This window comes from Staurois parvus, unplaced genomic scaffold, assembly GCF_062004578.1.
Source record: "Staurois parvus isolate SC_StPar_1 unplaced genomic scaffold, SC_StPar_1.0 ptg000029l, whole genome shotgun sequence".
Lineage (NCBI taxonomy): Eukaryota > Metazoa > Chordata > Amphibia > Anura > Ranidae > Staurois > Staurois parvus.
In genome coordinates this window covers 10,392,293-10,414,715 of record NW_028317825.1, presented here as the reverse complement: position 1 = coordinate 10,414,715, position 22,423 = coordinate 10,392,293, and the positions used below count along the sequence as shown (strand labels likewise).

General features: G+C 45.6%; 2 long non-coding RNA genes across 2 annotated transcripts in view; both read right to left on the bottom strand.

The window, feature by feature from the left end:
* The window catches only part of LOC149471116 (uncharacterized), a 103,851-nt gene that overhangs the window by 59,355 nt on the left and 22,073 nt on the right, over positions 1 to 22,423 (bottom strand). The window lies entirely within an intron of this gene.
* On the bottom strand, positions 1,040 to 3,844 carry LOC149471117 (uncharacterized). The gene is made up of 2 exons (XR_016307436.1): positions 3,754 to 3,844; positions 1,040 to 2,927 (listed from the first exon to the last, which is right to left on the bottom strand). It is a non-coding gene; the product is annotated as an uncharacterized LOC149471117 (long non-coding RNA).

Here is a 22,423-nt window from a genome sequence, read left to right as displayed (position 1 = left end):
AACCTTGAGGGACCCCTACAGAAAGAGGGAGTGAAGAGGAGGAGGCAGCGTTATAGGTAACACTGAAGGAGCGCTGAAGTAAGTAGGAGGAGAACCAGGCGAGAGCAGAGTCTCTGGGTGAAGCCTCCATAGGAAAGTGCTGCGGGAAAAGCAGAATCTGCTGCTTGAAGCCAGGTTTCTGTAATTGCTAGTAGGATAAGGGAGCGGGAGACAAAAAGGTCATGGACAGAGGTGAGCTTATTACTGACAGAGCGGGCATTCCAGAGCACACATGAAAAAGGGAGGGTGGTTTTTGGAAGCATGGGGACCGATATTAAATTGAGGGGATTGCGGCTATTCCCAGAAGAAAGAGGATGCCTGGTGTGGGTGTGAGATAGTGCAGGACCAGGGTTTGGGGCGATATCCCCAGAGGTTAGAAGAAGGGTGAGGAAAGTAACATGGGAGCAGGATCTACACAGGCACACATGCCTTCCTGTCCTGGTGTTTGGGTCAGCAGGAGAGTGAAGATTCAGCAGGAAGTGATGAGAGCAGTAGGTGGGAGATGGTAGCAGTGACGGTGGGATGTACAAGTTTTGGGGTGGAGCAGAGGGGTAAAGAAGTGAGATTTTGGGAACACAGGAAAGTAATATGAAAAGGGGGAGTAGAGGTGGCATGTTAAAAAGGTACACGGAGTGGGACTCAGACTTGTAAGAGATGTTTACCAGGGTGTTTGCTTGCAGTCTGTCCAGCGTGCAGTAGAGTTGTTTGTTGTCGTATCTTCCTGCTGCTTGAGTTATCCTGCTTTAGTTAAACTGCTGTGTTCAACTGCGTCTCCGCACTCCAACGCAGCACTCACGCAAAAGCAGCACCCCATCTGTGATTGTGCCCCCATCTGTGATTCCCCCCCCATGAGCTGATCTAAATTTATAGAGAGATGGTCAAATGAGTACTCTGCTCCACCCTAATTAGGAACTGATAAGGATCACATGAATAGGAGGGATGTTTCTCAAACACAGACAAGACACAGGCTAATCATTAAAAAAAAAAAAAAGGGTGCAACTAGAGGTGAAAATAAAATCTTTATTTTACAAACAACCATTTAATATAGACACCAACTATAGCAGAAGATTCACAAGCCATTATGGGTTTCCTAAATAGAAAAAAAAAAAAAAAACAACGGTTTTTCTTCCAGACTGGCTGCCTCTAGAGTTTGTAGAAAACAGGGAGGAGGAGTAATTTCTCTGATCATTCAGCAGGTGTAAATTTCACCTTGAGCTATTGACCTCTGTAAGCAATTGACTATTCTAGTAAAGCAGTTCACGTAAACCTTTCCTGAGAGAAACACAAAAGGTCTACCTCAATTAGTTTTTCTGAGAATGGCAATTGTCAGGCTGACTAACTGGCTTTAATATCAATCATATGAGGCTCCTGCGCTAGACTGTTTTAGGTCAGTGACTCACAGTCAGGACACCTATAGGTATACTTATTCCAGATTAGAGAAGTCAGCAATGGCAGCCTCTTTGTTTCAATAAAAGGTTTTGGAAAACCAGGAAGGCTGCCAATTCCAACATCATTCTGCATAAGCTAGCTGCCCCCTGGCTTTAATACTGGCTCCAAACAAGGATGCAGCTAAAGACTTCTGACTTTCCCAATATACATATTGGTTCTAGGCCAGTGACTCCAAGTATTTAAGTCAGAGGGCAGCCGTTTTAGAAAGATATCAGCAATATCAGTCCACATTTTTCTCAGAGAGATTTTACTTTAAAGCGGAGCTCCACTCCTGCTGTCAAAAAAATAACAGCAGCTACAAAAACTGTAGCTGCTGACTTTTAAAGAAAAGAAAAAAAACAGCCACTTATCTGTCCCTCGGTGTGTCACCTGCAACCCATTTCTTCGGCTGTTCTGTATTCCAGGAGGCCGGCATGTTCAGTGTGGGCACCCGGCTGTAATAGCTTGCGGCTTCACAGCCGCGTACCCACTGCGCATGCACGAGTAGCACTGCACTTCACGAATGGTCCTATAGTCTTCTGGGACCTGTCACGTGTCCCAAAAGACTACAGGGAGGGAGGACACCTTCCGTTTCCAATCGCCTAGTTGATCGGACCAGAAGTGGGAACCTGTCAAATTCAGGTACCCGCTCCCTAAAACGTGCCAATCCTTAATGGGGAGCAGTCCTTAAAGTGGGACATCTCCTTTTGGGTAGAGCTCCGCTTTAAGGGTAGCCTAGTGAACATGACTAGTTTTAAGCAACATTTCATATTTATATGACAAAAATAAAATATATACACAAAACACTACCTACATTTTCATTAAAGAAAACAGTATGGGCAAAATATGGAGGATGCCATGGCTGGCCACATTCAGAAAACACTTGTTACCTGGTGGTTTGACATAAAAAATTACCCAAGTTGAATAAATATGTAGCAAGGGATGTCAGAACACCCAAACTGAATACATGTTAAAAGGTCAGACTAAGGAAGTAGTAAAGCACTTTCATTATGATAGGTAGGCAACAAGCATTTTTCAACAGGAGTGGCCCGCAAAGGCATCTGCACTTCATTCTGCAAAGGTTTCCTGTAAAAATGTATCAAGGAGACTAGATTTCCTGTGCCATGAAGAGGCTGGATCAAGTACACAGACTTGGAAACTTCGAGGTAGAGGTCCCACCAGCGTAGCTTTGAAAGATCCATTAGTGGCCCAACTCTCCGACATCTATCAGAAATTATGTTGAATGGATTGAGCACACAGATTCAGCTACACAGAGCTCCCGCTCTTCATCCTATATAAATCACAGTCAGTAGGTCATATCTTCTCTGATGACTTTGGGCTTCAAGGTGAACAATAGCCAACTTCAACAGTTCTTCAACTGGCAGCTTTAGCACAGAGCAGGAACATAAAGCTTGCCACTGAAGAACTGCTGCTGGTGAGCCAGAAACATGTGCCATGCCCTGTGCGGAAAAAACAAAAATACATAGGCCATGTTCAGGAATGGAGTCAGATAATTCAAGACAACTCTGTACATCTTTTATCTATGCGGATTCAATACAGCAACCATATATTAAAGAAAATGACAATCAAGGGGAAAAAGAAAAAAAAAGGAAGGATGGATAAACAGACCAAAGCTGGCACATTATTCTTTTTGTACTAGCAGATATGTATAAGCAGAGAATTGCCTAAGGTTTACATAGCCAGACAAATGTTTCTATCAGCAGTAGGTATTTTGCACCCCTGCCAATCGCTGTTATCCTGCTAGGTTTGTTGATGCTAATAGTACAATCAAACAATCGCTGGTGGGAAAGAATATGTCCCCAAAAGGGCACTACTAGTTGCTCTGTCAATCTTTCAGTACAAACTGCAGAGTGTGAGCTGATCTAGGATCACATGTAGCCTGGGCATTCTGAGTCTATTTCCCTTTTGGTGCTTTTCCAGAAAAAAAAAAAAAAAAAATTTTAATATGTGCAATGCTGTCTACAAAAGCTAGTAAAATGTTTTGCTTCTGCCAACTCTCAGCATATACGGACACTGTGCCTTTTCAGAAGGGGTTTCAGCAATAGCAGACAACATATGCCTCATATGACAGGTTCTCTTTAAATTACATTCTTCCCCAAACAAGCATACATTCGGTTTCAGAATGCTGGGAAATATGAGTTTTTGTGAGAAAATACCATAAGATGGATCATTTCAAAATTTATGCTGGTCATATTGTAATTTAAATATAATAGAATGCCATATTATAGAATACATGTTATATGTATGTTGTGTGTGAATTCTCACCCGAGTTGGATCCCCCTCAGTCAGAAACGCAGCATTGTCCCATAACTCAAACAGCAGCATCCTCCTTGTGACACTAATTTTTCCCTTTAAACAGTCCATCTACCATACATCTGGAAAAGACAGATACTGCTAAGTTTATTTGCATCCAGTAATAATTGGCCTTAATAAAAATGTAAGACTCAATATTCATATTTCTGCATGACTATGCCTTTAATAATAATTAGTCAGCTTCTGTCAACTTCATACTCTACAGGACTTAATACAGCTCCATCAGTCTATGCAGCCCATTACAAAGTGAAGGGAGACAGTACAGTTACAAAACAATTTGATACAAGAGGGTTGAAAGGGCCTTGCTTGTGACAGTTTACAATCTAAAAAGGCAGAAGTTACACAAAAGGGTAATACCTGTGGGATGTGCAAGACAAAGTAAAAAATACATTTATTTTTTTTAAATTTTTTTAGATTTAGGCAAGATATATTTCTGGGATGACCTAAAAAGGTGGACAGAGTAGGAGAAAGCCAGCTAGTTTGGGTTAGAGCATTCCAGAGATTGAGAGAGGTGCTGGAGAAATCCTGGCAGTGAGCATGGGAGGAGGTAAGTAGGGAGCTAGAGAGCAGGAGGTCCTGGGAGGAGCAGAGAAGATGGTCCAGGTAATATTTTGAGACTAGCTTGGTGATGTAGCTTGGGTATGATGACAGTTTCCCTGTTTGGTGTAGTATGCAAGGTCAGGCAGGGCAGCACCTATCATACCTTATGTGTCCCCCTGACGTAAGCAGAAAAGTCAGACACAAAGTCAAAACCAAAAATAGGCAAATCTACATATTTCATAAGCAAAATAGCACTTTTGTAATAAATTAAGACTGATGTTCAGGTTCTTGCATAAGCCCAATTATACCTGGTTGCCTTAATTAATCAAGGGTTTTCCTAGAACTCAGAGGCTCGAGGGTAATGTCTTGCTACCAGCTTTCCCAGGTTTATCAACTTGTAGCAACCATTATGGAGGAGTCTTATGCTCCTTGTTGAAGACGACATGCATCTTACCCTACAAAAGAACAGTGACAGCGGAGATGGGAACATCCTACAGCAGAAGTCATCTGTGGCTGATTCAGCCCACAAGCTTCCATCCAGAGCAGAAATATCAGCTCTGACCCTTTAAAAATGCAAACAAATTCCAATGTCTTTGCAGATATGGAAAATTAGGCTTTATAGCTAGGGAAATTATGTTGCGTATTCAGTAAAAGGCACTGGATACAGTGTGAAGGGCTGGGGAAAAAAAAAAGTAAACTTTTCCCACTCAATATTTTGCATTTAACAATCACTTGTTCTCCTTTATGGTTGACTCTTGTGGTATATGGCCATATCTGCAAATGCTCTAAAAACTTATCAGCAGGCTGAAAACCTGTACTAAAAGTATGAATGTTGTCATTACTGACTTACTTTAAAAAAAGCTAGTTGACCGGCTGCCCCTGGCTTCCATACCTTTGAGTCAGTGACCTAGAACAAGCAAAACAGCCAGTGAAGACAGCACTAGTCCACTTGCTTCTTCAGGTCATTGACTCAGAAAAGTTACTGAATCAGCGTGTTGGCCACTATTGTTGAACTTTTTCAAAAGCTGACCAAGACATTTCTCCAAGTGGCCTTTATAGACAAAGTTCACAAAAAGCTTCCAAAACTGATACATGGCAACAGCAAATTGAGTTGCCCAGTGGCTTCCTACAACTCTCAGAGTTCCCAATGGTGATTTCCAAAGTACTTTGTGTTGCCACTACTTCCCAGAAGGCCATGACAAAAATTTCACACACTTTAGTTGAATTCCCAATTTAGTTTGTAATAAATGGATTCCATTGGACAGAGTATGTCATCATTTATCTTCATAATGGCCAGGCTGTGAGGGCAGTTCCAAGAAAGATGAGAAAGTGTGATTCAACTTGACAAGATAAAACTGTAAATTCAGATTTTGGTGTTGTCAGCCTTTACATTTTGGGCATTAATACCCATCTCAGCTAAAATGTTTCTGGAGTTGGGAAGTGATGAAATGTTAGAAAGGGGATAACATCTAGCAAAAAAAAAAAAATTAAAAAGTTCTATTGGTTTCCACTCCCTTTGTGTCCCTACAACATGCAATTACAATAAAAATGGGAAATGTGTGTTACCAGGTCAAATGTGTTACCATACCAAAAAATATCTGACAAAGTTGAATACTTTCTTTATTTTGTTATGGCCTCCGTCTGAATTGAAGAAAAGTTCCATCACCTCCCATTTCCTGTGACACCCGGTTACCAGGATAATGGAGGGGAGATGTCCCCGAAGGAGAGACGGCACAGAAAACCTGCAAGAAGTTCTAACCCTTCTTTCTATCAAACACAAAGTTCCAACGTAACCAAACAAAATTATAAGCAAGAAAAGGTTTAGATAACATTCAGAGACTATTATATATTTACATCTAGGTGAGGACAGCTACAGGGAGTTACCCATAACTAGATGGCAAACAGTCTAGGTTGTAGTCTGGGTTATAAAAAAAAAAAAAAAGAAAAAAAAAAGGATTCAAAAGCAAGTAGAGGCCAGGGGCGGACTGACCATTTGGAAACTCGGGCACTGCCCAGGGTCAGTAGGGGGCCCCATGAGATGCCCCTGGTACCTTTTTCATAGGCTTTGAGTTTGGGCAAAGACACAGGGGCCCCATGAGTTGTCAGTCCACCCCTGGTAGAGGCATTACCCAAAGCAATCAATCCAACACAGACTCCACCCACATACAGAAAACACATGCCCTCCTCAATTTTAAGCGATGGGTTGCAGACATTAGGATAGCGGAGATCCAGATTATTTTTACAAAGTTTGGAAGCGGTCTATGATTTAGTTCTGGCATTCAACAAAAAAAAAAAAAAATGCAGAAAATTAAATAATTAGTTCCAACCACCACCAGCCTAGCGACATCTACCTTTTTCAAAAGCAGCAGGATGATTGTGATCCTGCCGGAGGAGGACTGACATTTCACCGAGGTATTTGGGTCTGCGGGTCTCTGCATGGAGAGATCTTGCGGCTGGTATGCCTTAGGGATCAGGAGTTTAATTAACTCATGCAACACATAATTTGAGAACAGAATAATTTGATATAATAGGATCAGATTAACAAGGGTTACACATCAGAAAACCAATCTTATCTTAAAATAACTGCATAAAGTACAATATTAAACAGAGTAAATAATCGGAGATACAGACAGAATACGAATGGGTCAGCTCAGTGTGCATTGCTGTATTCTATTGCACAGAAGGCCCTTATCCTAAAAATACTGTAGCAAGATCACACTGAAAACACTTGCTAATGTTTCGCCTGACACCTTCTTACCGGGATACATCTGCTAAAGTGCTGATCACAAGTGCCAACCAGATTCCCAGTTACGTGCGCTGCTCGGACAGGGGCTGGGATACCAAACATTCCACACATGCCTAGTACATATGATAGAAATTCCAACCCGGCTGACGGCCCCTTGGTGGCGTATACACTTTGTTCCAGCCAGCAGCTCCACCTCTCAGTAATCTTTTCCAGGGACAATCTCCCTCCCAACCATTAACCCATTTAGATGCTGACACTGGCTCACTATTTAAAATCTGTAGTAAGGCGTCTTCTACCGCAGTAGCCGACAATTAATGCGGAAAGTTTAGAGATTAAATTGGCCAATAAACTATTGCCTAAAGTAGAAGGAAAGGCTAAACACAGCAACTTTAAAAATGTTGCCTCCCCATTGCCCTGCATCCATTTTAGAACATTTCTTTGTACATACCTTTTTAAATGTTTTTTCTATGCGCTCGCAGACTCATTCTCCTTTCTGTGCAGGTGGCGGACAAACGTTCTTCTCTGCAGAAAACGCCTAGTTATGTACGCTGGTGGGTGACATCACTGCTCTATATGATTCAGCCCTGTCCTCAGCCCATTACAACAATGGGGTGGGAAGGGAACTACATTCAGATTTATGCCGGCCAAAATGGTTCCAATCTCAGCCGGTTCAGCAGGGACAGACAATATTCAAACCATCTATGGGCAGGCCTATTGTACCCAAGTCAATTGTTGCACAATTTGGGTAAAACCAGCCTGTCAGATTTTTTTTTTTTAATACGATTATGCCATCGGCTATAGCCACTAGCAATAATCACCGAGTTCTCCTGGCAGGGAAACGGGGATGTGCGTTTCCCTGCCAGGAGATGGGTTGTGATTCCTTCAACCCATGAAAAAATAAAGCCTTCCATAGACAATGCGATTTTTCTAAAATGTATGCAGGGTGATAGGGAGGCAACATTTGGCTGCTTAATTGTTTAGCCTTTCCTTTCATTTTCAGGTTCCCTCAGATCCTTTTTTAACATTATAAAAGTTGATACCGTATTTTCCTTTTTATACTTAAAAACATACCCCAAAAATTGGGGGTCGTCTTATACGCGGGGTATACAATGTGAACCTTTAGTTTGTTTGGACCAAGCTTGCTCAAAACGAACATCCCTAATCTGTCAGCCCGCTGGATGTGCGGTAATACTGTATGTACGGTAGCTTCGGCTACATACAGTATACCGCGCCGAGCCAATCACGGCAAGCAATGTATTCTATTAATGAATACAGAGCCTGCTCGGATTGGCTGAGCTTGTGACATCAGCCCGCCTCTCTGACTCAGTGAATACAGAGCCTGCTCGGATTGGCTGAGCTTGTGACATCAGCCCGCCTCTCCGACTCAATGAATACAGAGCCTGCTCGGATTGGCTGAGTCAGAGAGGCGGGCTGATGTCACAACCTCAGCCAATCCGAGCAGGCTCTGTATTCATTAACAGAATACATCGCTCGCCGTGATTGGCTCGACACTGTATACTGTATGTAACCGAAGCTACCGTACATACAATATTACCGCACATCCAGCGGGCTGACAGATTAGGGACGGTTGTTTTGAGCCAGCTTGGTATACTGTATGTAACCGAAGCTACCATACATACAGTATTACCGCACATCCAGCAGACAGATTAGGGACGGTTGTTTTGAGCCAGCTGGGTATACTGTATGTAACCAAAGCTACCGTACATACAGTATTACTGCACATCCAGCGGGCTGACAGATTAGTGGGTATATATTTAGTCAACTCTGATGTTTATTCAAATCTGATGTTTTTAAATGGTGTTGCCTTGGAAAGGGGGGGGGGGTAGTCTTATACGGCGAGTATAGCCCAAAACCTATGTTTTAACTGGAAAATTAGGGGGTCGTCTTATACACCTAGTCGCCATATGCGCCGGAAAATACGGCGATTGAAGACCAGTAAAGTGCCTGTAAGAGGCTAGGTTGCATTGACACGTTTTGATATTACTGAATTTTTTTTTTAGTAGGGAAAGGTGACTGTTATTAACCACTTCCTGTCAGTAGTACGTCATGTCGTCCTCAGGCTGAATCCTGCACCTGCAGACATCATCCCGGTGTGAAAATTTGCAGCTGGCGATTCCCTGTATGGAAGAAGTCATTCAAGTGGCGCAAGTGGGTACCCAGCACCACCAACCCCCTCCCCTCTATTCCCAGGCTCATCTATCTGATCACAGTGCCTGGGACTGCTGCAACTGGCATTACTACACAGAGAAAGAACTGACATTTGCCCTCCCTTCCTGACCCCGGAAACCTGAAGCGCCCGATAATTTTGTCACTTTTGGCTCTTTATGTAGCCGTTAGCGACCAGGTAAGCAAAAGATCAGACTGATTTGTGTCTGATCAGCTGCATTGGAGGCCAGAGGAGAGATCTGGGGTAACAGACTGCAGATGTCTCTACAAAGAGGACCTGTCACAGCCCATGCTTTCACAAGGGATGGTGTTCATCCCTTGTAAAAGCAATAAATTTAATTTAAAAAAAAATTATAGTAATAATAAAGTGACAGTGCAAAAATAGAAGTTTCAAATAAACTAGATTAATGAAAAAATAAAGAACAAGCTTCCCTCATGCTTACACGCAAATACATAAGTTCCGAATGCATATGTAACTGGTGATTGCACCACACTTTTGAGGTATTGTTGGAAATGTCATAGCAAGAGCAATAATTGTAGCTCCAGACCTCCTGTGTAACTCTAAACTAGTAACCTGTAAAGGCTTTTAAAGCGTCACCTATTGAGATTTTCAGGTACCACAGTTTGGCACCATTCTATGTGTGTACACAAATTTAAAGCATCACATTGGTTATCTATTTATTCAAGGATATTCTAATGCAGGGCTTAAGTGGTATTGATCAGATCCATATATTAAGTCTAAAAATGGAAAAAAACTTCCAAAGGATAGGATCCCAACACCAATTCTGTGTGGAGATGTAACACACTGCAGGTGACAGAGCCAAGCAGCTTACCAGATGGATAGGACTCTCAGAGTGGTCATAAAAGACCGATATCTCCATGGAAAGCCTGCTTCCACATCAGTTCCCATAAATGACCTCCTGGAAAGGATCATACATTATGGCCAGATAGCAAAATGGCCACGGCATTCAGTGTCCTGACGTCATACGTCGCTGGTCCCGCCAAACGCATTTCATAAGTAAACATCAAGGGCAGCCATATTGGATGGTTTGTTTACAAGCGCTTGTACATTGATTTTATGCCAGTGCACTACTTTTAGTAAATCTATATGCTTTGAACGTGCTTCGCTATGGATGTCCACTCTGCATTATTTGTATGAGCAGTTCTTTTCATCACTGCTTCTGGAGTGACGGTATCTGGCCATAGTGTATGATCGGTTCCTGTGGAAGGCGGCTTTGGCTTTCCATGGAGAAATCGGGCTTTTATGACTGCTGCTTGGCTCTGTCACCTGAGGTGCAGTGTATTACATCACCTCACAGAATTGGAATCCTCCTTTGGATGAAGATTTTACATTAATTTTTTTCCATTTATAGACTTAATATATGGATTTTATCAATACTAAAGCGCTGCATCAGAATACCCTTTACTTTGTATTTGTTGATCAAACAACTGTATGCTGGCTGCTTTAAGGTGGTTTATCTATTAATATTTTTGTGGTTCTATATTATCTATCTATTCGGCATAACAACTCTTATATTTAAAAAAAATAAAATTGTGTTCACGTGCAAGTGTATTTTTTCCCCAAAAAAATTTAGTTTGAAAAACCACTGCGCAAATACATATACATACCTAGATCTCTCACTCTCTCATTTTCTAGGAAAAAAATACTGATTCCCACACATCAGGAGAGAAAGGTCAGAATTGAAATAGTTAAAGGAGCCTTAACATGCAAAAACATGGCAAAAATGCATGTGCATGCATTGCCACTGAAGTCTGCGCTGCCAAAACTGCTCTGCAATTGCACCAAAGTAGAACAGCACCCTTTCCCAAAAATGTGCTGCACTGATGTGAGCAGGCATCATAGAGAATAATGCGATTTCCATTGTCATGCAATTTGCATCTGATGCAAGTAGAATCTGAAATCACACTAGTTTGAACCAGGCCTTGTTACTCTCCCATGTGCAGAGAAATGGCCAGATCAGGGTAGACAGAAGAAAAAAAAAAAATTTTGTTCTAATATATTATCAACCAAAAGAATAAATTCACTTTGAACTGTCCAAAACCAATAATCTTAAAGTTTGTGGCAATGCAGCCTTCCATGCACAGTGACTAACATTGAATACATTTAAAAAAAAAAAAATAAAAAAAAAAGAGAGAAGAAGAAGTGGGAAATGTTTAGTGTGAATTTATTGGCGACTAAATTTAACTCATTATAACCCTGGGGATTTTACAGCAACCCTTTCCTTCGCCAATAATTACACAAACTGCTGCCAAATACAAACTATTCAGCTTATATGCAGCTCACTGATGCAAAATTGGTGAACAAAGTCTGTTCCCCTTGTCTGTCCCCCGAGACGCATAACTATTAGGTGCTGCCACTTTGGCTCTTGCACAACATAAAGAAAGTGAAGTCAAGTCACCAATCACAGCTTGCACCTCAAAGCCATTTACGAGTTTCCTGTAAGTCGTGCGTCACTGCTTTCTGCATAGGTCAGTGGCCAGGGACAGTGCTTAGAGATGGAGAGGATAGCTTAGCTGCTTACTTTGACTAAAAATATGAACTTTGATATCCAAAATGCCTGGTTTAGTCCACATAGGCTGAATGTTTTGGAGAAAAAAAAGCATCTGAAATTGTGGGAGTAGCTGAACGGTTATGAATCCCTTAGCAGGTTGTTAAACCAATCACACATGCACATTTCAACCACGTATTAAAGGCTAAAGTCTACTAAGCATCTATTAGGTTAATTATTGCCGTCTGTGTCCCCATTGAGGTGATCTGTCTCTCATATTAACCTTGTGACACAGGATAATTAAAGTCATGGGCTCATCAGTACAATAAATGCTTGTACAAAACGTGCCAAAAACCAGCCGTAAACCAGCTGAAATCGGAACTGCCTGACTTTTGGCCCATGTGCACAGCTGTCTGTTCTGTAGAAGCCGGTCTCATAACTGGCGTCAGTGGAACGGGCATGCTGGAAAACCAGCATCCGACCCAAATCCGATCAGCACTTGCAGCTGATATTCTGGAGTCCCTCTGTCAGAATACCATAGCACAGCAGGAGAGATGGCCGCACCAACATCGCTTGTGTTGGTACAGCGATCTGTCGGTATTTTATTGCTCAGTCCACTGGATGTGTACCCAGCTTTAGATACAATATCAGGTTTATATTTATCTTTTCTTCACTCTACATTTTCTGTCTCTGTAACAATTAGAGAGATTTCCCATAACCTCTTGTCCCTGTGACCTGTCACCATGACAGATACTAAAAGCAATGCTAGTCATAAATGCACAGATCTCGTTTCCCCCGCACAGATATCAATACACTTTGCTACATATCCATAGATCCCTTCAAGTCGGCTCGTCTATACAAACAGCTTGCAATCTAAATTTCTCCAGCATACTCCAAGTCTAGCCATACAAGCTTAGATTTCAGGGCTGAACAAAAGAAATCCATCAATTCAAAGCCATAATCCCCCCTACCGACCTGTCTGAATACCCGAAATTTGATTGAATGCAGTCTCAAATTTCAGCTAATTCAGCAGAAATCCAAGCCATGCATGGCCAGCTGTGGGCCTCATATACATACAGTTAGGTCCATATATATTTGGACACAGGCACAATTTTAGATTTTTCAGGTATTTACCAAAACATATTCAAGCTTTAGTTATATAATGGATGTGGGCTTAAAGTGCATACTCTGAGGTTTAATTTGAGGGTATGAACATCCAAACTGGAGGAAGGGTTTGGGAATTACAGCTCTTAAGAGTAGCCATCCCCTCTTTTTCAAGGGACCAAAAATAATTGGACAATTGAATAAAAAGCGGTTTCATGGCCAGGTGTGGGCTACTCCATTATTTCTTCATCAATTAAGCAGGTAAAAGGTCTGGAGTTTATTATAAGTGTGGTATTTGCATGTGGAATCTATTGCTGTGAACCTACATCATGTGTTCAAAGGAGCTATCCATGCAAGTAAAATGGGCCATTGTAAGGCTTCAAAAACAAAACAAATCCATCAGAGAGATAGCAGCAACATTGGGAGTGGCCAAATCAACAGCTTGGTACATTTTGAGGAAAGAAGAACGCACTGGTGAGCTCAGCAACATAAAAAGGCGTGGATGTCACAGAAGACAACAGTGGTGGATGATCGCAGGATCCTCTCTATGGTAAAGAAAAACCCATTCACAACATCCAGACAAGTGAAGGACACTCTCCAGGAGGTGGGCGTATCATTGTCAAAGTCTACAATCAAGAGAAGACTTTGAGATACAGAGGGTTCACCACAAGGTTCAATCCGTTCATAAGCCTGAATAGAAAAGCCAGACCAGTTCCGGAAAAGCATTCTTTGGACAGATGAAACTAAGGTTAATCTGTACCAGAATGAAGAAAAAAAAAAAAACCAAGTTACACTTACGGTAACGTCTTTTCCAGGAGTCTTTCAGGCCAGCACTCTGAGAGACCTCGGCTCCTCCCCATCTGAGGAAACACCTCCACCTACAATAAAAAAGCTCCACTCCCCTCTGACCTCAGTTCTCCAAGCATCCTCCGGTCATCTGGGGAGACACAATGCGAGACAACATAATCATAATAAGCCATCTTCACATAACCAATATCAACAGTGGGTGGGAAACCGGTGCTGGCCTGAAAGACTCCTGGAAAAGACGTTACCGTAAGTGTAACTTGGTTTTTCCCCTACCGTCTTTCAGGCCAGCACTCTGAGAGGATAAGCGAGTACTCACCCTTCGGGCGGGCTAACTGCTTGTAAGACCTTACGACCAAAGTCCTGCTCCTGCACCGAGACCAGGTCCAGTCTGTAATGCTTGGCAAATGTGTCATAGCTGGACCATGTTGCCGCTCTGCAAATCTGCCCCGGGGAAACCCCTGCTAACTCTGCCTGGGTAGCCGCCACAGCTCGGGTGGAATGTGCCTTGATACCCTCCGGGACCTCCAGGCCTTCTGCCTGATATGCTCCTGTAATCGCCAGCCGCAGCCAGCTGGCCAGCGTCCTTCTAGACGCCTTCTTGCCTCTTCTAGCCCCCTTAAAAAAAACAAAAAGGGATTCGGTGCTTCTGAACTCCCTAGATTTCTCTAGATACTGGAGAACGCACCTTCTGACATCTAAACAGTGATACCTCTCCTGATCTACCCCCACCGGGTCAGGAAAAAATGAGGGAAGGACAATGTCCTGTTCCCTCTGGAAACTCCGAGCTATCTTCGGAATGAAGGACGGGTCTGGTCTGAAAACGATCCTGTCTGAAAAAATACGGAGATAGGGTGTTCTGATCGAGAGGGCCTCCATCTCACACACCCTCCTCGCCGTGGTAATCGCCACCAGAAAAGCAGTCTTAATGGTGAGCTCACCTATCGGACAGGACTCCAAGGGCTCGAATGGAGCCCTAGTCATCCCCCCGAGCACCTTGGCCAAATCCCACACTGGAAATGGTCTGGACCTCGGAGGCCTCTGCCTCACCAGAGCTTTGAAAAACCTACTCACCAACGCCTCCCTGGCCAGGGGCGTCTCCAAGAACACACTGAGGGCCGAGACCTGGCCCTTGAGCGTGCTGACAGACAATCCCTTGTCCGCTCCCGCCTGCAGGAATTCCAACACAGAAACCAAACTATGGGTTACCACAGCTGTCCGGTCACACCAGGCTGTAAAGCAACCCCAGACCCTACCATAAATGGCCTGGGTCTCCTCCTTCCTACTGGCCAGTAATGTCGCCACCACCCTAGGCGAGAACCCCTTTTCTAAGAGGAGCTGCTGCTCAGAAACCAGGCCGTTAACCGCAATCTTCCTATGCTGGGGCAAAGAACCGGCCCCTGTGTTAACAAATCCACTCTTGGAGGCAGCTCCCAGGGTGGACGAGAGGCCAAACTCTTCAGGGTCGCAAACCACGCCCGCCGCGGCCAGAAGGGAGCTATCAGTATTAACGAGGTCCCCTCTGTCCTGAATTTCCTCAGGACCAGGGGGAGCAAAGGAACCGGGGGAAAGGCGTAACAAAGCCGGTAGTCCCACCTCTGACCTAATGCGTCCACCGCTCTGGACCCGTCCCAGCGGGATAGAGAGAAGAAATTTGGGACCTTGTTGTTCCTTCCGGAGGCAAAAAGGTCCACCTCCGGGGATCCCCACCTTCGCACAATCTCCTGAAAGACATCGGGGTTCAAGGCCCATTCCGACTCCCTGAGCCGAGTCCTGCTCAGGAAGTCTGCCTTCTGGTTCAGCTCCCCCTTTAAGTGTATCGCAGACAGGGACGCCAAATTCAGTTCTGCCCAGGACAACAGTGTCGCCGCTAAGGCCCCGAGGGCCTTGCTCCGCGTCCCTCCCTGCCTGTTTATATAAGCCACTGCCGTGGCATTGTCCGTCAGGACACGCACGTGCCGGCCCCTGACCTCCGCCTGGAAGGAGTGCAGAGCCTCCCACACTGCCCTCAATTCCTTCCAATTCGAGGATTTGTCCTTCTGCCCTAAGGACCATTCCCCCTGAGTCACCAAATTTCCCAGGTGGGCTCCCCAGCCCCTGGCGCTGGCATCCGTAGTGACCTCCGCGGAAATCGGAAAGCACCACAACAGCCCCTGAGTTATGCTGGACGATCTCCTCCACCACCATAGAGACCTTTTCACACTGGGGGGCACCAAGACCCTGCGTTCTAGGGAGTGACACTTCCTGTCCCAAACCCTCAGGATCCACAACTGGAGGGGACGCATATGCAGACCTGCCCACTGAACTGCCGGAATGGACGCTGTCAGCAATCCAAGTACCGACATGGCCTGTCTTATGGACATCGACCTGCTCCCCTGCAGTAATCTGACTCCGGCCTCCAACTTGGTGACCTTTTCCAAAGTCAGGCTGGTCTTTTGGTCTACCGAGTCTAGAGTGTAGCCCAAGTAAATCACCTTCTGAGAAGGCACCAGGCAGGACTTCTCCAGATTCAAAACCCACCCCAAGCTTTCCAGATGGTTCCTCACTATAACCAGGTCTTGCCGTAAGTGAGCCTCTGAATCTGCGAAGAGCAGCAAATCGTCCAGATAGGCCACCACTGAAATCCCCCTCAAGCGGATAGAAATCATTGCCTCCGACAGAACCTTGGTGAATACTCTTGGCGAGGAGGAAAGGCCGAATGGAAGAGCCCTGAACTGCCAGTGTCGAATTCCTTCCTCCCCCCCCACTGCCAACCTGAGGAACCTCTGAGAGGCTTCCGCCACGGGCACGTGTAGGTAGGCGTCCTTCAAGTCTATGGATGCCATGAATGCACCTGGTGGGATTAGGGACCTGATTGTAAAAATGGAATCCATGCGGAACCTCCGGTAACGTACTGACTTGTTCAAGGGTTTCAGGTTCAAAATCAGTCTGAACGCCCCAGACGGCTTTTGAACCACAAACACATGGGAATAAACTCCCTTCCCTCGCTCCGCTACCGGAACCCTGGAGATGACCCCCTGGGACTCCAGAATCTCCAAAGCGCCCACCAGAGCCGCGTCCTTCGTCGGATCCCTTGGACGGGTCGTCACTAGAAAAGTCTCGGGTGGCGGTCTCAGAAATTCTAACCGGTAACCCCTTCGGATGACATCCAAAATGAAGGGGCTGGTGACCACGGCTTCCCACTGTGGGAGGAATGCCGCCAATCTTCCCCCCACAGGAGGAACCAAGTCACCTTGGTTTTTGGGGCTGCTCAGGAGGGCGAAAAATCGCCCCCCCTCTTCCCCTACCTCTCTGTCCAGCCGACCTACCCTGACCAGGCGGTCGCAGGCTCAGCCTCTTTGCCGGGCGGGCCTTCCGTGTCCCCCCCTCCTGCATTTTCCTCTTGAGGGGGAAGGACTTTTTCCTATCAGCTGTCCGGTCCAATAATTCCTCCAACCCCGGGCCGAACAGACAGTCTCCTGTGAGGGGGATGCCGCATAACCTAACTTTTGAAGTGATGTCCCCCTGCCATGTCTTTAGCCACAGCGCCCTTCTGGCTGAATTGGTCAGGGCAGCAGACCTGGCCCCCAATCTCACCGACTCTGCGGAAGCATCCGCAATATACCCCACTCCTTGCAAAAGGGTCTCAAAAGAGGCCAAGATTTTTTCCTTGGGAGAGTCTGCCACAATATGGGCCTGTAATTGCGTAAGCCAATACTCTAAGTTCCTGGCTACCACTGTCGTAGCCATGGCCGGTTTCAGGTTGTACAGGGTCGAGTCCCAGGCCTTCCTAAGGAGAGACTCTGCCCTTCTGTCCAATAAGTCCGGTAAGACCCCCATGTCCTCAAACGCTAGGTCAGTTCTCCTGGTTGTTTGGGAAAAGGCCGCGTCTAGCCTGGGGCTCTTGTTCCAGACCGCCTCCGGGTCTTCCGAAAACGGAAACCTCCTCCTCAACGCTTTTGAGAAGAACGGTTTCCTTTCCGGGTCTTGCCACTCCTTCTTAATCGTGTCTACCAAAATGTCATGCACAGGAAACATTCTGTGCTGGTGCTCCTCCAATCCCTGATACATTTGGTCGTGGAGAGATAAGGCCTTAACCTCCTCCTTAATGTCCAGGGTTTCGTATATAGCCCCCAGGAGCTCATCAACCTCCTCTAGGGTCAACTTATACCGGGAGGGGCCCCTCCCTTCCTCTGAGGGACCCTCACCCGCTGATTCCTCCTCAGACTGGGAGTCCCCCACTGGTTCCTCCCCAGTCATAAGGGGTTCCCGACGACTCACCGAAGCCACCTGGGGGGGGGGGGGGAAGTGTAGGCAATGGGAGGGCAAACCTCTCCATGAGGGACTTGAAGGAGTCGAAGGTGGTAGCCAACTCCTTCACTGACCTAGCTAGGTCCCCCTGTTCCGGCTTCTCCTCCCTCACCAACCCCTGTATACATGGGCCACAAAGAACCTTTCGCCAAGATTCTTTTAGAACTTCCTTACAGGAAGGGCATCTCCGCTTGGGCTCCTGGTGCCTAAGTTTAGCTCGGGCCTTGCCCTGCAAGACACAAAAGAAAAAAGGGGGGGGGGGGGGGGAAGCCCAATCAGTCCGACACTAAACACCCCCCCCCCCCTGCTTCCCGGCAGAGCAACAAGGGCCTGAAAAACCACAGACCCCTTGCCCTACCTTCTGCTAGGGGCCCACAGGTAGGGGAGGCCTCACTGAGGCACCTTACCTGCGACTGGCTGGTGCTGGCATCTCCTGGTCCCGGTGCCTCCGACATCCCGTACCGGAGGGTGGTCGCCTGGTGCAGGTCTGTCCCCCAGACCGCTGTGCACCGCACCGCCACATTCAAATTTCGCGCCGCCGTGGTGTGAAGGCCGCGACCGGAAGCGGAAGTCGCGGCCCTGGGCGAAGCCCCGCCCCTTCCGCCGGAAACCGCCGTCTCCCGACGTCCGGCCCGGCAAAGCCCTCAGACCGCCAGCATGGGAAGGAGCGGAACTCCCCCCGATCCTCCCCAGACCTCACCACGGCCACCCCGACACCCCCCCTCGCCGGAGGGGGCCGGGGGGGCGAAGAGCAGGTAAGTGCCCTGTCCCGTCCCCCGGGATGCACTCTCACTGCTGGCAGCCTGCCCTGGGAGGATATGCAGCCGGACACTCCGGCCTTCACTCCCGGCTGCGTCGGGCCTCACAGCCGGCTATCCGGCCCTCGGCTCCCCTATCGTCCTCCTGCGCCTCCTCGTGTCTCCCCACCGGAGGAAACACCTGAACTGAGGTCAGAGGGGAGTGGAGCTTTTTTATTGTAGGTGGAGGTGTTTCCTCAGATGGGGAGGAGCCGAGGTCTCTCAGAGTGCTGGCCTGAAAGACGGTAGGGGAAAAAAAGTGTGGAGAAGGCTTGGAACAGCTCCTGATCCAAAGCACACAAAGTCATCTGTAAAACATGGTGGAGGCAGTGTGATGGCATGGGCATGCATGGCTTCCAGTGGCACTGGGTCATTGGTGTTTGATGATGTGACAGAAGCAGCCAGATGAATTCTGCAGTGTTTACAGATATACTGTCAGCCCAGATTCAGCCAAATGCAAAGTTGAATGGACGGCGCTTCACAATACAGATGGACAATGATCCAAAAGACACTGCAAAAGCAACCCAGGAGCTTTTGAAGGAAAATAAGTGGAATATTCTGCAATGGCTGAGTCAATCACCTGATCTCAACCCATTTGAGCATCCATTTCACTTGCTGAAGGCAAAACTAAAGGCAGAAAGATCCACAAAGAACTGAAGACAGCTGCAGATAGAGCCTGGCAAAGCATCAGAAAGGCGGAAACCCAGTCTTTGGTAATGTCCATGGGTTCCAGACTTCAGGCAGTCATTGTCAGTAAAAAGATTCAACAAAATATTAAAAATGGACAATTAAATGTAATTAATAAAATGTTCAATTACTTTTGGGGGGGGGGGGGGGGGCGGTGTATAAAAATGGTTGCAGTTCCTAAAATTTGTACTTGATATTTATGGTCAACCCCTTGAACTAAAGTTGAAAGTCTGCACTTCAAATTAATTTGGATTGTTTTGTTTTAATTTATTCTGGTGGCATACAGAGCCAAAAGTATGAAAATTGTGCCTGTGTCCAAACATACATGGACCCAACTATATGCACTCCCCTAGACGTTTAGCTCTCCTGGCAGTAGAAAAACTCTAAATGCGGCAAAAATGCATGTAAAATGCAGTAGAGCATTGAGCTCAAACGTTTATTCATTTGATTCAATGCATTTTACACTAACATGAATAAACGCCCAGGCGCTAAACAAGGCTAGCATTTAGATGTGTTTACACACGTTTTTGCTGGATTTAGCATTTTGGCCAAAACGTTCCTCTCCTCAACGCACTTCTGCATTCAGGAAAAGAATGTTTAACTGCCCCTAAACTCTGGTAAAAGCCTATGTGTACATGGACAGAAGGTTTTTGTTTTTTGAGTTGAGGGGCTTTAGCAAAAAAAAAAAACCCGCCAAAAGCTCCTAAAAGCACATTTAGGAGTACCAGTGTACATGAGGTCCTAATCTTAAAAAAAAAAAAAAAAAAAAAGAAGAGGTTATTACTATCCCTCACTATAAATGAAATCAAATGAGATTCAACACCCTGTAGAATTTCTAGCCATCCTGAGTAAAGACCGATGATTCATGTAGCATTTACCTAAAATCCATCGGCCCTTAGCTCAGCCATACAGACAGCAGGGTGTACTTAAAGTGGAACCGCACTGCATCTTAGCACCACAAACTGAAATTTATATTTAATTCATTTTTAATATTTAAAAAGCAAACTCCCCCATCCACCCATATCTCCATGCTTTATTTTGCTGAGAAATTATGTTGAAAAACACCCCCTTGTATTTCCGGAAGTGCCATCTTGAGTAAGGGGATATGATTCATGCAGCATTTACTTCCTGGAATGCAGGATAGGCTGAGCTGAGAAACCTCCCTGCTCTCCAGAATACTCCTAGGATGTATGACATCATGTGCCTAGGCATGAAAACCAGGAAGTAACTAAAGGAATGTAAAAAAAAAAAACAAAAAAAATTTAAAAACCAGTAAATATGATATACTTTCCTATCAACAGTGCCTTGAAAAAGTATTTTTCACATTTTATGTGCTAGACCAGCAATGGGCAAACTACGGCCCGGCGGACCTTTTAATCCGGCCCGCGGAGCTAGGCTCCCGCTAGGCTCCTCTCACAGTCCGCCCTGAAGACCGGTGTAGCAAAATCTGTCTCCTATGAGGATCTGTCCCCCTCGACGTATCTGCGCATGTGCCGGAGATCGCCGATCGGCTGCTAATGCCTGAAACTGGCACATGCGCAGATACGTCGAGGGGGACAGATCCTCATAGGAGACAGATTGTCATGCTACACCGGAACGGCGCGGGACACGGCGAGAGGAACGTGCGGAGCAAAGGTAAGTGAATTGACACAGGGGGGACTTGGGGACTTAATATGGGGAATTAATTACTATAGGGGGGATGAATTACTATAGGGGGGGTGAATTACTATAGGGGGGGTGAATTACTATAGGGGGGGTGAATTACTATAGGGGGGGTGAATTACTATAGGGGGGGTGAATTACTATAGGGGGGGTGAATTACTATAGGGGGGGTGAATTACTATAGGGGGGGTGAATTACTATAGGGGAGGTGAATTACTATAGGGGAGGTGAATTACTATGCTTACTATGGGGGAATATTACTATACTTACTATGGATGACACATACACATCATTCATCTACTCTTGGTCCGGCCCCCGGGTCCAATATATGAACCCATTGCGGCCCTCAAGTCAAAAAGTTTGCCCACCCCTGTGCTAGACCAACACGAAGTGGCACATAGTTGTAATGTCTCTGATCCTCCCCTTCTTCCAGTGCCCCCTATCTCCTGATAAGTCATATCATGTGGAGTCACTTAGCGCATGCTCAGTTTTCTGTGTATTCCTAGAGAGGATTTGTTTTCTTGGGAGAGTGCATTTGATCAGCACAGGGCCAATCAGCACTGTCCAGACAGAGGTCTTGGGTTCTGCATCCTCCTAGAGCAAAATTAAAACTCCTCCTACAAGCCTTAACAAGTGCTTGACTGGACACTGATAGAAGTCACAAGACTGCTCTAACTGCTGGTGAGAAAAGGTATTGAGCCGTTTATATATTCACAATAATTGTATTTCCATGTTGTGTGTACTGTGGGAGACCAGATATAGTGAATGCAGGGTCCGGGGTTTAGGAACACTAAGCTTAGTTAGTATTAGCCTAGCCTGGACAAAGGCAAAACTTCACTTTTAGGAGGGGGTAAAAATACAATCCACTCCATGTCATATTTAGGTAAAGGCCTTTGTTCTGTTCTCTGCCTCTAACTTCACTGGACTACCAAATGTGGGACACTTCCTCCATCGCAAGGAAAAATGATGAGCTGTCACCCTCAGCAGGCATCTGACGAAAGATGGAAGAGTCACTGCAACAAAACCTAAGGGACAGCACAGAGCATGCCTAAAACTCTACCCCATTTGTGTAGACAACCTCTGGGAAAAGCAACAATCAATCACTTGAGGATAAGATTTCTGGAGGTGTGGTGTATACAGAGTACAGATGCCCTTGGTGCTGCTACAGTGTTCATTTTTCTGCCACTTCTAGAGGATATTCGCTTGCTAAGAATTAAATAGGAACATTAAATTACAGACCGGCTTGTGCAGCAGTTCTAGAACGATTTTAACTAAAACTTTGTTGTTTTTCTTTT